Source organism: Pezoporus occidentalis, unplaced genomic scaffold (assembly GCF_034315485.1).
Source record: "Pezoporus occidentalis ecotype Australia unplaced genomic scaffold, CSIRO_AGI_Poc_V1 ctg84, whole genome shotgun sequence".
Classification (NCBI taxonomy): Eukaryota; Metazoa; Chordata; class Aves; order Psittaciformes; family Psittacidae; genus Pezoporus; species Pezoporus occidentalis.
The window spans coordinates 2482494-2498473 of record NW_026916203.1 but is presented as its reverse complement, the minus strand read 5'-3'; positions in this window follow the sequence as shown (position 1 = coordinate 2498473).

The following is a 15980-nucleotide window of genomic DNA, read 5'->3' as shown; positions in this document are numbered from 1 at the left end:
GGCCTTCTTAGCCACAAGGGCACAGTGTTGCCTCATGGTCATCCTGTCGTCCACTAGGACCCCCAGGTCCCTCTCCCCTACACTGCTCTCTAACAGGTCGTTCCCCAGCCTATACAGGAACCTGGCGTTGTTCCTGCCCAGATGCAGGACTCTACACTTCCCCTTGTTATATTTCATCAAGTTATTCCCTGCCCAGCTCTCCAGCCTGTCCAGGTCTCGCTGGATGGCAGCACAGCCTTCTGGCGTGTCAGCCACTCCTCCCAGCTTAGTGTCATCAGCAAACTTGCTGATAGTACACTCAATTCCCTCATCTAAATCGTTGATGAATATATTAAATAATACCAGTCCCAGTACTGACCCTTGAGGCACTCCACTAGTTACAGGCCTCCAATTAGACTCAGCCCCATAGACTACAACTCTCTGGCTTCTCTCCTTCAGCCAGTTCGCAGTCCACCTCACTACCTGATCATCCAGTCCACACTTCCTCAATTTAGCTGTGAGGATGCTGTGGGAGACTGTGTCAAATGCTTTGCTGAAGTCAAGGTAGAACACATCCATCGCTCTGCCATCATCCATCCACCGTGTTATTTCGTCATAAAAGGCTAAGAGATTGGTCAAACATGATTTCCCCCTGATGAAGCCATGTTGACTGCCCCTCATAACCCTCTTATCCTTGCTACGCCTTAAGATGGCACCAAGGATAAGGTGTTCCATCACTTTCCCAGGGATGGAGGTGAGGCTGACCGGTCTATAGTTACCCGGGTCCTCCTTCTTGCCCTTTTTGAAGACTGGAGTGACATTTGCTTTCTTCCAGTCCTCAGGCACCTCTCCCGTTTCCCAAGACTTGGTAAAGATGATGGAGAGTGGTCTAGCAATGACTTCCGCCAGTTCCCTCAGCACCCGCGGGTGCATCCCATCTGGACCCATGGATTTATGGATGTCCAGATTGCTCAACTGATCACTAACCCATTCCTCATCGACTAAGACAAACCGCTCCGTCGACCTGACTTCATCTAAGGTCTCAGGGGTACAGGGCTCTTCAGGACTGCCTGCAGCAGAGTAGACAAAGACAAAGAAGGCATTCAGTAACTCTGCCATCTCTGTATCTTCTGTCACCAGGGCACCCATCCCGTTCATCAGTGGGCCTACATTGCCTCTGGTGTTAGTTTTGTCTGCCATGTATTTGAAAAAGCTCTTTTTGCTGTCCTTGACCCTTCTTGCCAGGTTTAATTCTAAGGATGCCTTAGTCCTCCTAGCTGCCTTCCTACATCCTCTAGCAGCAGCCTTATATTCCTCCCAAGTGGCCAGCCCCTCCTTCCATGACCTGTAAACTCTCCTCTTCCACTTGAGCATACCCAGCAATTCCCTATTTAGCCACGCAGGTCTCTTGGCCCTCTTCCTTGACTTCCTACGTGTCGGGATGCTCCGATCTTGAGCACGGAAAAAGCAGTCCTTGAATGTCAACCAACTATCTTGGGCCCCTTTACCTTCAAGCAGCCTTGCCCATGGGATTTCCCCTAGCAATTGCTTGAAAAGGCCAAAGTTTGCCCTGCTAAAGTCCAGGGTTGCAATTCTACTTGGTATTCTACTAGTCCTACCACACAAGATCCTGAACTCCACCATCTCGTGGTCGCTGCAACCAAGGCAGCGCTCAACCCTTACTTCTTCAACCAGATCCTCCTTGTTAGTGAGGATGGGATCCAGCAGCGCTCCTCTCCTGGTAGGCTCATCCACCATTTGCAGGAGGAAGTTATCATCCATACACCGGAGGAAGCCCCTGGACCGCGGCTGGGTTGCTGAGTGGTCCTTCCAGCAAACATCAGGGAAGTTAAAATCCCCCACGACGACCACGGCCTGTGACTGTGAGGCCACTCTCAGCTGCCTGTAGAAGGCCTCGTCAACTTCCTCACCCTGATCCGGTGGTCTGTAACAGACACCCACAACAGTATCGCCCCTGCCAGCCTGCCCCTTAATTCTCACCCACAGACTCTCAACTCGCTCGTCATCTGTCCCTGGACAGAACTCGGTGCATTATAGTTGCTCCCGCACATAAAGAGCAACCCCACCACCCTTCCTGGCTGGCCTGTCTTTCCTGAAAAGGACATAGCCCTCCATGACTATATTCCAGTCGTGAGCTGTCCCACCACGTCTCTGTAATTGCCACCAGATCATAGTCTCCTGACTTAACACAGGTTTCCAGCTCCTCCTGCTTATTTCCCATGCTGCGTGCATTGGTGTACAGACATTCCAGGGAGCGAGCTGAGCACACCGATTTCACCCTAGGATTATAGGAGGCCTCCCAGTCTTCATTAATTCTGGAGCACTGCCCCACTGGGGCAAGCCCAGCTACAACCCCATCCCCCTTCGAATCTAGCTTAAAGCTCTCCAAATGAGCCCTGCTAATTCATGCCCCAGCATCCTTTTGCCTCTGTGAGACAAACCTTTCTCACTGTCATTGTCCAGCCCTATAAAACCAGCTGTTATCAAAGAATCCAAAGCCCTGCCTGTAGCACCAGTCTCGAAGCCAATAGTTTATGAACTGAATCTTCCCATTCCTTCCCACATCATCAGTGGAAGATGGAAGGAGTGAGGAGAAGATCACTTGAGCTCCAGACTCTTTAACCATCCGCCCCAAGGCCCTGTAGTCTTTCTTCATCCCCCTCAGACTGCGGGAAGCAGCTTCCTCCCCACCTGTCTGGAAGACCAGCAGCGGGTAGTAGTCTGTCGGGTGCACCAGGTTGGGGAGCACCCTAGTGATATCCCTGATCCGGGCTCCAGGCAGACTACACACTTCCCTGTGATGAGGGTCAACTCTGCATATCGGGCCCTCTGTTCCTCTCAGAAGGGAATCGCCTACTACAATGACCCTTCTTTCTTTCTTATCAGAGGCAGTCTTGAGGTGCAAAGTCGACCGCCTTTTCCTATGTGGCCTTGTGGGCTGGCCTTGCCCCACATTCTCACCTACCTCTCCTTCAAGATCCAGGGCCTCAAACCTATTACGGAGGGACACCTGGGGAAGCAGGGCAGGAAGGGGGGAGGGTTTCCCACGACGCCGAACTGGAACTCGCTTCCAACCCTCGTCGTCTTTTTGGTCCCCTACCTCTGCGCAACAGCTACAGGGCAGGGGCTGTCTCGGGCCATCCCCCTCTGCCTGAGAGGGCAGGGGGTCCTTCCCCTTCTGGGGGGTATCTCCCTGGAACCGTTCCGACTGGCACGCCAGGGAGTTACTCCACCAGTCGATCTCCCTTTCACACTCCCTGATGGTCCTCAGCGTCTCAACCTCCTCCTTAAGTCTTGCCACCAGGCTAAGCAGATCTTCTACCTGCTCACACCTCACGCAGGTGGAATGCTGTCCTCCCTCCCCCGGCAGCAGCAGGCTCTGGCACTCCCTGCACCCAGAGACCTGAACAGCCATGGTTTGGGACGGGGTCTCTGTCTGAGTTGCTGCAGTCACCTTACTGCAAGCTCTCCTTCTGGAGGCAACCACATTGGTCAGCAGCCTGGGACACCAGCAACAGGGTCAGCAACACGACCTGCTCGCTCCTCCCTGCGCCCGGTGGGCAGCCGCTGCCCTCTCTGAGGCTCTTCCGAGGCAAGGGGCAGGGGGGTGGTCGCCGTCACCGTGGGAACGCCCCCCGCCACGTCAGCCGCTCTCTCGCAAGGGCTGCTGGGGCTTGGGGGATCGGGAGATGTCGGGAGCCGCGATGTCTCTGCGCTATCCCCTCTGATTTTCCTCATCTCCGTTGACCCTTGCGGTCACTGAAGCGTGCCGGCTGTGGCTCCAGCTAGGCTAGCTCCGATCAGCTGACTGGTATTCCATATCACAGCACATCATGCCCAGTATATAAACTGTGGGGAGTTACCCGGAAGGGCTAGATAGATGCTCAGGTCAGGCTGGGTATCGGTCAGCGGGTGGTGAGCGGTTGTATTCTCTTCCCTTGTTATTCCCCTTGTCATTATTATTATTGGTGGTAGCAGTAGTGGTTTGTGTTATACCTTAGTTACTGGACTGTATAGCAGTATACAGATATACTTGGGGGGTAATACAGGAAGATAGGGAAGTCCAATGTGTACCTCAAGGGGATTTGATTTTAGGGGAAAACAGCCAATGATCTCAATTGTATGCTGTTGCCTGCTATGTAGCACCTTTTCAGCACACCAACTAGATGTCTTCAGGTCACCAGCGACTGGCCCTGACTTCCCTCCTATCATCATTCCAATAAAGAATGACAAAAACAGACAAGTTCAACAGTGACCAGATGAGTTCCGCGTTTCATCAGCAGGCAACAATCCAACACTGTACACAGCTTCTCCTGCTCTGAAAGGCTGTTACAAGAGAGGGAGCCTGACATCGTGGACTGGATGAACTCAGCAGCTTTATGGGGATCGGTCCATGCACTAAGGAATGATATCTCTGTGTGTGTGTGTGTGTGTATGTATATACATACATGAGATAAGAGTGATTGTATATTGAAAAATGTGGGATCTGAGCATGACGTGAATGATACAGAATAAGGGGTGGATACTATCCTGGGTTCAGCATCAGAGGTCATTTTTCTCCTTAGTAACTGATGCAGTGCTGTGCTTTTGACTTTCAGCCTGAGAACAACGCTGATAACACTGATGTTTTTAGTTGTTGCTCAGTAATATTTATTCTGACCAAGGACTTTCTGAGTTTCATGCTTTGCCAGGGAGGAGGCGAAGTTGGGAGGAAGCAGAGACAGGACACCTGACCTGAACTAGCCAAAGGGATATTCCATACCACAGCACATCATACCCCATATATAAACTGGAGGGAGTTACCCAGAAAGGCTAGATTGCTGCTCAGGTCAGGCTGGGTATCGGTCGGCAGGTGTTGAGCGGTTGTATTCTCTTCCCTGTTATTTCCCTTATCATTATTATTATTGGTAGTAGCAGCAGTGGTTTGTGTTATACCTTAGTTACTGGACTGTTCTTATCTCAGCCCGTGGGAGTTACGTTCTCATGATTCTCCTCCATATCCCTCTGGGAGCAGGGGGAGTAAGGGAAAGGAGTGTGCGAGCGGCTGTGTGGTGCTGGGTTGCTGGCTGTGCTTAAACTACGACAACCCACTACCCCTTGTCCTATCTCTACAATCCCTAATGAATAGTCCCTTCCCAGCATCCTTGTAGGCCCCCTTCAGATACTGGAAGGCTGCTATGAGGTCTCCATGCAGCCTTCTCTTCTCCAGGCTGAACGGCCCCAACTTTCTCAGCCTGTCTTCATACAGGAGGTGCTCCAGGCCCCTGATCATCCTCATGGTCCTCCTCTGAACTTGTTCCAACAGTGCCATGTCCTTTTATGTTGAGGACACCTGAACTGCGCACAATACTCCAGGTGAGGTCTCACAAGAGCAGAGTAGAGGGGCAGGATCACCTTCTGCCTGCTGGTCATGCTTCTTTTGATGCAGCCCATGATCTGGTTGGCTTTCTGGGCTGCGGGTGCACACTGAAGCCGGCTCATGTTCATTTTTTCATCGGCCAACACCCCCAAGCCCTTCTCCACAGGGCTGCTCTGAATCTCTTCTCTGCCCAGCCTGTAGCTGTGCCTGGGATTGCTCTGACTCAGGTGTAGGACCTTGCACTTGGCAGGGTTAAATTTCATAAGGTTGGCATCAGCCAACCTCACAAGCATGTCAAGGTCCCTCTGGATGGCATTCCTTCCCTCCAGCATTATCAACTGAAGCACGCAGCTTGGTGGAGGTTGAAAGGGAAAATATACGTACAGTACTAGAAATAATTAGGGTTTTTTAAAAAAAAAACAAACAACAAACTGGCAGCCATGAGAGAATGTAAAATTAAAAGACAGAATAACAGTAGGAAAAAACTTTTTTCTTTAAATAGTGGATAATTGAGTCTTATGTAGTGAAAGGAAGCAGAAAAATAAATAAATAAATAAATAAATAAATAAATAAAAGTCCAGAAGACCAGAGTAGTCTGCCTACTCTATGAGACCCAAAAATCTCTCCACTGCAAAAATCTGGCATGAAATAGTAAAGAAAAGGAAGATATCATTCTAATTGCTGCTGTTTTAACAAAACTTGACATCCTTGGATACTGGCTGTAAATGAACAGTGAAAAATCTTAGGGGAGACATTGAACATTGTCTCCTTTGACTGCATAAAACAAGCAAAACTGTCTGAATGAGGCTTTCTTCCAGCTTTCTTTTCAGAGTCATAGAATCCTAGAATCACAGTTTGTGTTGGAGGAGACCTTAAAGAGAACCGATTTCTAACCCCCCTGCCACAGGCAGGGAGACCTTCCACTAGACGAGGTTGCTCCAAGTTCCACTGCCAGGTCATGTTGAGCTTCTCATCAACCAACACTCCCAACTCCTTCTCCTCAGGGCTGCTCTCAGTCCATTTTCTGCCCAGCCTGTATCTGACGAAAGAAAAATAGGAGAGGAGGGGAAGGAAGGCAAAGCAAGGGAAGAGAACTTTCTTGTTGTATAAAATCTCAGCATGATTTTAATCTGATGATTGCTATAACAAGTACAAAATTTGCATTTATCTTGTTCTTTAAAGGTTGCATTCAGAATTACATTTTATTCTTTGGGATATGTTTCTTTTTTTGTCTCTTATTTAAAAAATCCCAAATCCTCAAGACATCTGAGAGATAATATCAATTTCTGGTTTTAAGACCTTGTATCACAAATTGGCTGGATAACGTTACTGAAATACAGTCAAGACTCAGAACCCAGAGGCCAAATAAAACATTCCCAAACAGTCTTTATTATTTTAACAATAGTAATATAATTGCTCAGATAGTCTTACAAGTGGACTACTGATTTAGATGTTTTAAGATTTGAAATCAACTAATATTCTAAGCATGATTTTATTTTTATAACTGAGCAGGACATGGGTACAGGAATGTACTTGTCTTTGGGTGGCAATAACATCTTCATTTGTGAAATGTTCATGCAAATTTAACAAAAAAATTCACTGAGATGTTTTGGACTGCAATGGCCACATTAAGGAGCCTGTGGAGCAGGGATGCAGGGCTGCCTCACCAGCCCACTGTTTGGTTTCGATACCCTCATTTGGGCCACCTAGCTGATATTGGCTCTGTGAGCTTCCCACCTACCATGGGCCTTGCACTCACCATAGACAACCCTCTCCTCCTGGGTTTCTACTGCGGTGCTGACCTTCTCCCGGAAGTGCCCTTCCCCTCACATCCCTTGATGCTTAATTGTATCCTCACCTCTGTATCTGGAAAACTTTTAGCCTCACACTGCTCCACAGGCTCCTACCAATTGAAAAAATAATGCAGCTTACTAGAAACTTATTCTAGAATTGCAGATAAATCACATTTCCTTGCAACTGGAATAAGCTCAAAACATCTGCACAGGCAGCTAATAGCAGTTACCATGGCTCCACTGATGCACAGAAACGTATTAATCCTCTGCAACTCAGTTGCATGTCTGAGCTGTAGATCTCCACTGTAAGTAAATTGGCATACTTTAGAGCTTATGATGCCAGCATTACAAGGAAATACAAATGCAGTGATCAAGCATAATAACACAGCTTTTGCCTATTTTAATAAGAACTGCAGGCTGTTAGTTCTTTGAATAGCAGTATATCATACTGAAATCAAATTTGCTCAGAGCTAAGCAAGGTACTATTTCACTTTTCCCATACCACCTTAGTAGTGTTCACTCATCGTCTATTGCAAGCACTTAATCCTTCAGTTTATTCCATGATTGACACTGCCAGCTAGCTAAAAAAGCAGAACGAAGACTGCCATATTCAGGTCATTTTGGTAAAAGTAATTCATAGCTTTAATATCTATAACTTTAGTATTGAATTCTCCTTTTCTTCACAGAGATGAAAGTCAGTGGAATGTCCAGAGACAAGCAATTTAGGCTTCTGTAGGTATGCAGTTGGCATAAAATTTAAGTGAGGTGGGTCCAATATTTAACTGTGGCTGTTACCAAGCCCCACTTGGCTTTTTCTCTCTGAGAATTGCCAGAGGCAGCTGCTTAAGTGTCATCTTCTCCATTTCCATCAGGATTTTGAGGAAGACCTGGATGAGGCATAAAAGTAGAGCTGGAAAAATTTCTCTTATGTGCATGCTCTCCAGTGAGAAAGGTAACATGATAATAATAATAATAAAAAAAAATCTTTTGGGACTAATTTAAGGAAAACTATTTATGCATTAGAGAATGTGGAGTGCTTACAGATCATAGATTTAAGAGGACTGTGCTTCTGAAATACAATTCAGCTCAGATTTCTGCATTTAAACACTGACTGTACTGGGCAACATTAGTATTTCATAGGCAAATACAAGAATGTTGAAACTCATCTGGGAGAAAAGACAAAAGTTACATGAAGTCTGAATTAGGTTTCATAAGGTTTGACTCTGGGTAACAGGCTTCAGAAAGCCTATAAATCTTATTAGCTTCCTAGACCTGATTGAGTTTCTTTGGGTCATCAGTAAGGGATGTCCATGCAGAAAGCAGTTTACTGCCTTTATTTCTAATAATAGTAGTCCCCATATGCATACCTCCTAATGGCCTTGTCATGGTTTAAAACCAGGCAGAGGGCTCGTTCACTCACTCTCCCCCTTCTTTCCCTCCCCCTACTCCTGGAGGGACGGAGAGGAGAATCGAAAAGGATGCAACTTCCACGGGCTGAGATAAGAACAGTTTAGTAACTAAGGTATAACAGAAATCATTACTGCTACCACCAATGATAATAATGATAAAGGAAATAACGAGGGAAGAGAATACATCACCTCACCACCTGATAACGTGCCCCCCCCAGCCCGACCAAGCTCTGACCAATACCTCCTCCAACCCTGCAGACTCCTCGAGCCCTTCTGGCTAACTCCCAGTTACATCCTGGGCATGACGTGCTGTGGTATGGAATACCTTTTTGGTCAGTTTGGGTGAGGTGTCCTGTCTCTGCTTCCTCCTGGCTTCCCCTCCTCCCTGGCAGAGCAGGGGAGAGATGTTTATGAAAAAAGAAATCCAACAGAAGTAGCTCTTTGTTCATTTTAACATGTATAATTTTTTTACTACCATATTCAAAAAGTCATGACAGCTTGTGTTTTCGTACTTTAGTACCTTCAAAGAAACAACAATATATCAGGGTCACATCTGGACCTGATGCAAAGACAGCATAGTACCCATACCTGTTGTATAAGTCATATTTTGGAACAGGAGTCACAATGACCAGCTGTATGAACTCACAGTGACAATGCATAATGAAACCCCAACAGCCCCATATCTGTCCTGATCTTAGAGAGGAAGCATAAAGGGGAGTTGCCATTAGCAGAAAAAAAAAAAGGGAAAAGAAGCTTCGGAGTGCTAGCAGGAAATATTTTCTCCTAGGAAAGGTGTGGAACCAGGATAAATGAGAAAATACCAAATGGAACATAGTCACTCAGTTGGGAAGAGTTTGTAAGTATCAGCGTTCTCACATCTTCTAAGAAAATAAGAAAGTACAAAAAAAAGGGTAATAGCTGAAGCTGGATTGCAAAATGAGTGAAGGTGGGGTACCTGGTTTGGTGTGTGCAGAAGGTGTGTACATGACGGAAGGATGAGTAGAAGTTCATGGTTGTATTGCCATTACTGCCATTCAACAGCAAAACACAACTGGTACACTTCAGAAAAAGCAGAGTTCAACTTACCATTCTTCAGCCTACCTCACATATCTTTTGCAATTGCCTAATATATTTCTTCTGTCACATATTTTTCTGATAAAAATAGGATAAGGTCTATAAATTCTAAGTCTCACACTACTGTTCTGGATTTTTATGTGAGAATGTTTTTACTTGATAACAGAAAATGGTTTGAGAGAATTTTGAAAAGCTGAAGTTCAGTTTAAATACCTGGCAAGCAGGGTATCTATTTCTGAAAAGGGATGGCTCAAACATTTAGGTGACGTGTACTTTAGGTATGTAAGGGATACAAGGATCAATTAACTTACAAAGGTTGAGCAGCATGGAAGAAGCAATAAAAGCATTTAAAAAAAAAAAAAAGAAAATTCCTTCAGTGCTTATTCTATTTTCTTTCAAGATTATGTGCTAACTAGTAGCATGACTACTGTCAGCCACTGGCAACATCTGCATACAAAACAGAAAAATAATTTGGCTACTCTACTTCAGTGGGAATGATCATCACCATCTTCAAAACAGAAGTAGATGAGAAAAGCTAGGTATATGGCCAAAGTTTCTGAAAGTAAAATACTGAATTAACATTCCCCAATTGCATCAGCTTATTAGTAGTAACATTTTTTGATTACCTGCTCTCTGTGAAGGATGTCCAAGCAGGGCATGCCTCAAGGTTTGTAAAAAGTATAGATGAAATTTGGAACTGAATTTAGAGTCTTTCAATGGTATCTTGCAGTTTACATGTCAAATCCTTTTCCATAACTCATGACATGAGTGTTTTCAACTCCTGTTCTGAATGGAAAATCCTCCAGGAAGGGAAAAGCAGGAGGAAAGAAAGAAAAAGGTGGAAAAAACAATAAAGGGAGGACAGAAACAGCTCAGCAACATACATATGTTAGCAATTATAAAATCTAGGAAATATATACAATGTTTCACAAACACCAAAAAGACAGACACAATATAGGTGGTCCTAGATCTGTATATATTGCAGTCAATATATGTACTGCTTCTTATTTTGACAGTTGACGTAAACAGTTCCACTCTGATGCTAAACTTCATTCTGAGTGTATCTAATGTGAACAACAAAGACATGGACAAAAGCATCATGATTTTGGTTTAAACCAAGGAAATTGAATTTCTAACTTCTTTTTGCATTTGGAGAACCTAAATCACATTAAAAAAAAAAAAAAAGTTTTTTTTTGCTGTTACACAGCAAATATTGTAAAACCTACCCTGATTTTTGTCTGTATGGATGTTGGAGAGGCAGGAAAGCTGGCATGTTGGTGACTGAGAGCAGAAGTTAAGACAGAAATCTTTCTAGCTTTATAAGACTCTTGCTGTTTTTTACCTGACAGCTACCTCATGAAAACATTGATTATTCAAAGAGAAGCAAGACAATTAAAAGCCTTTACAAACTAGGTTATAAATACCACGCTGCAGAGTGCCATCTTACTCATAAAAATTGCTACACTGCTGGTGTCATGACGTCCTGAATTTCTGGCCTGAACATCCTCCACCTAAAACATCCTTTGGTCAGGAGACCAAAAATTAATAAGGCAAGAGACATTTTATAATACAAACTGAAAATAATAAATTCAGTAATAAGCCTGTGAGGTAGTTAAATATGTGTGATTTCTTCAGCATCAAAAAAGCTATGTATGAAAATAGGTCAGTTTCCAAAACAGCATAAAATCACAAGTTAGTAAATGTCAAGAGGGAAAAAAGGTACAGAAATTGACATTAGCCCGCAAACCATAGAAAATATGCAACTATGTGATATCAAACATAAAGGGTGTCAAAGCATGTGTGTTCATAAGAAGATGGCTTTAGAGAAAAAATAATGTTTTGATACAGTTCTTGCGTTACCTTTCTATGTAATACCTGTTACAGCCTCTCCTCATAACACTTTTAACTGCTGGGATGTTACCAGAGACAAATTCAGAAGCAATCCTAGAGTAAAAGGGCTGTAATAAAGCTCATAATAATCATGACACGTATCGATTAAATAAATTTTTGCACACAAGTGAGCACTCTAACACTATTCCTAATATAACATAACCCCAGATGCTGAGCTGATGTTGAACCAGAAACATGAAATTGTTTTATTTTTTTAATTGACACTGATAAGTTACAGAACTGTTTGTTCATATAGAATGATATGAGCATTTATTATTTAGTTATAGTAATTCCAAGTAATATAGCACCCTGAAGTAGCACAACTCAAAGACACAAAAGTCTAAACTGATCAATCATCCAGAATGATTTTTAGAAGGGCTGGTAGAAATTTAAATGGGGAAAAACAAGACCTACAGTTTTTAAGTAAATCATTCCACAAATTTGCAGAAAACAGAGGGAACTCACAGGACTTCAGGACTGCATCAGTTATGAGTCTTTAGACTAGGAGTCTTGATCCTTTAAATTCATGAAGAATTTTACACAGCTGAATATTTCTAGCCAAATGGAGTACAGTTTTAAGTCAGAAGAGTTGAACAGGTATCTTAAGTTTTTCAGAGCAAGTTTCTGTGGATTCTGGACATACTAGAGAAGAAAGAAATAACTGGGAAGTGAAGTTTGTAAGTCAGAGTCATAACATTATAACATTTTTAGCATTTTTTTAGTTGTTTGTATGAATGATATCCATGTGCCAGCCACTAACTTTGGAGGGTAAACTTATCCGAACTTATCTCAGCAGTAAAAATTGGCAAAATGATGAAGGTCCTGAAGTCATATGGAACTGAGCACCTTGCTAAAGAAGAGTGAAGGACTCATATTCTAGCATCCCCAGGAATAAGTAGCAAAGACTGAGCCAATTCCTTTTCCTGAAGTCTGCTTGTTCAGAAAGCATACTCACATGGCACCAGATAAACTCAGGAATGTGAGAGGCAGGTGAGCATGAATAACACTTAGAAACAGTTAAACACAAACCTGTACAAAACCAAATACCATTACACCCAACAAACATGAAAGAGCTGTTAAAAAAATTTATATATACTTACTCTTCCTTTCAAACTCAAGCTGTTCAAATCGTATCATTTGGACAGCTTAGCAAACTCAGATCTTTATCATTAATACACAGGACTAATTCTAAATATCAGTGGTAAGGTCAGGGCTAGGTCAAGAATGAATCATGACTGGGAAAATGCAGAGTCACTGTCTGGCCTTTTTTATTTGGTCCTTTTATTTCTTTAAAAAAAAAAACAACAGGGTTATATGACAAAGTCATCACTGACTGCAGGTTTTAAAATATGCCTTATCAAAAACAATTTATTATGTTTCTGACATTATCTCATATGGGAAAAATGATAATTAGCTGTACCAAATTATCACTTGTCTCAGGATACCAATTTCAGCTGTTGTCGAATGCTTGTCTCAGGTGGTCTTTCTTTCCCACATTCCGTGAGTGACAGTTTTTAAACTAATAACTTTATATCATACATGAAAGACAACTGAAAAAATACAAATCAAATAAACATATTGCTGGCTGAAGGATTTGGCCACGCAGTCATTCACAGAAAGAGCAGTGAAAAAGTATAGCTTGTACATCCTAAGGGCCTCAAGAAATATGCCATTTCTCACTCCTCAAGACTGAGCAGCTATGACTTACAGTTTAAAGCAATACTCAGAGACTTCATACATACTCTTTGGCACAACATCCTAAAATACTGGTTTTGTATCTTTTCACTGTCAACTTGCTGAAGAATGAAATTCTATTTACAACACAGAATTTAATAGTTGACAATATATTTTCTTCTCTAGTTTGATGTCTTCAGCTTTTTGACAATGCCTTTAATGTATTGTAATTATTTCAAGGAGCTACATTTTAGCACTGAGTGCCATAAGTGAACGCTAGTCACAGAAGCCTGCCAACTCTAACTTATTTTGAATGAGGTGAGCAATTCTTGCCTTGTATTTTTCTGCTGTGAAAACACATGTCCTTTTAAACAAAACAACTCAAGATTTTGTGACTCTTAAACAAGATTTTAATCTTAATTGTCCAACATGCATCAGACAGAGTTGGGCTGGATAATACAAATTCAGGATTCGTCCAACAGTTTGTGAGGGACTTTGTAAAAATCTTGCAGTCAGTGTGGTAAAAGCCATTTAAGGCAGTGAATGGATTTTGATTTCTTGTATCTACAGCCCAATAGTCAAGATGTAAACCACTTCAGCCAGTTTCTCCACTACACAGTCGAAACTTTTATATGAACATCAATTTGCATTTTTATTTTAGCTCCTTTGTGACACAAAGACAAGGAAAGCAGCCACAACTAAGGAGAATAAACTAATACTGATTTTGCAAATTATTCTACAGACAGTATCAATACGGGCCACATGCTGTATTGTGTTAGAAAAAGTATAACCAGCTGGTGGAAGGACATGATCTTTCACCTCTATTTGACAAGGATGAGTGCTTGGGTGCTCTGCACGATTCTGCATTCCCCAGCAGAAGAAGTATTTACTAGAGCTAGTCCTGTAGAGGCCCACAAATACGTTTATGGGGCACAGTTTAGAGATGCTGAGAGAACCGGGGTTTTTATCTTGGAGGGGAGAAGTCTGAAGGGGACCATATTGGTCTCTGGAACTACCCAGTGGGGAAGCTAAAGAAGAAAAGAGCCAGGCAGCTCTTGGAGATGCACATTAAAAGAATGGGAGACAGCAGTCACAAGCTGCAAAAAAGGAAATTCTGATTTGATAATTAGAGGTGAGGCTGATTCACAGTGAGGCCAATCAAACACTGAAGCAGGGGCCAAAAGAGGCTGTGAAATTTTAGTCCTAGGAGATATCTGAACTTTACACAGAAAAGCCCAAGGCAGATAGGTATAGTGGGCCATTACTTGGCAGAAGATTGAAATAGATTTTTTTTGTACACCCCTTCCAAGAATGTAAATTCTAATATTTTATTCTGCAAATAAATGTGAAAAATACAAGCCTCATAGGGGCAAGCAGCAAACAAGAGTCTTTGTCAATCAATTTGATCATACATAATTATTTGCCCAGCTGTGTGACAACTTTCCAGTTTAATCTCACCCTAAATGAGATTAAAGATGTGAATTCTAAATCAAATCAAGACTCTGAATCTTCTCAGACTTGCCCTACTTGAAGTACATAATGCTACGTTATTCAACAGACTGCCAAAGCCTGTAAATCCTGACAAGTCCATGCATGGTTTAAACATACAGGGAGTTATGATCTCATCAAACACTATATGTAGGACCCAATAATAAAGGTATATTAGTCAATTTAGAAATCAAGATCTGGTTCACTTGTGTTTTCTAGGCAACACTAGTTCCCACTGTGCATTGTGTGAATCTAAACTTAATAATACTGTCTTCTTAACAAGCAGAAATGACACATCTGTTCCGGTTTCATGAAAGCAGATCCTTTGGCGTCAAGGCTGAAATATTTAATTAGCAATAAATGTGCTACCACCCTAACCCTTTGAAAGAAAATATTGTTTCTTTTTTCATTACCCAGTTACATGAGTAGGGTTCTCTTTATTTCGGTTTGCCTGGCAGTTTTACAAACCATCTTCCTCCTAAACTTGTTCTTCATATTTTATATCTAGCACCATCCATCCATTGCTGCTATAATTATTGCCTAAGCTTTTATGAATTACTCATACAGAAGGAACATCAAGCATATGCATTAATTTGTGCTGGTTTGTGAAGAACCGCTTTGTTGGTTGTTGACACAAAACGTTTGTGACAACCTGGTAGAAAATGAAATTTGCCCAACAAAGTTCACAGAGAAGAGTCTATCAAAATAGCCATCAACAAGGATGAAAAGAAAAAAAAAAAAAAACAAAAACCCACAAAACCTTTGTGGAATTTATTAATATATTTCAAGGGATAGGAAACTCATATTTGTGTGTCAGAGGCTACATACAGGGAGCAGAGTGTCAGTCGACTAGAGGAAATACTGCAGAGATCCAGAGAAAGTTTCATGTTTCCCCTCACCTCACTTCTGATCCTTGGTTGCCTTTTTGACAAAGGGAAGACAGGTTTAACGGAGACAGAGACGTAGCAGGAAGGCACAGCACAAAGGAAGGATGTGAAATAGGACCCTACCCAACAGAACAAAACAAAGGAAATCTTTCCCTATGCCTTAGTAATCCTGTTGTGACCATGCCAGAACAGTACTTCAGCTACAACAGGTGTTTTTATAGCTTCACATAAGTTTTTTTGCCCTTTACCATAAAATCACAGAGACCAAACCAGTTCTCAGCTAAACTGTAGATGTGAAAAGTCACAGCACAAGCTTGGGGATGCTTTGACTAGTGCAAGCAGAGCACTTCTGACTGCATTTTAGTACCTAAGATGCACAAAGAATAGAAAGATACAGACCCTTCAA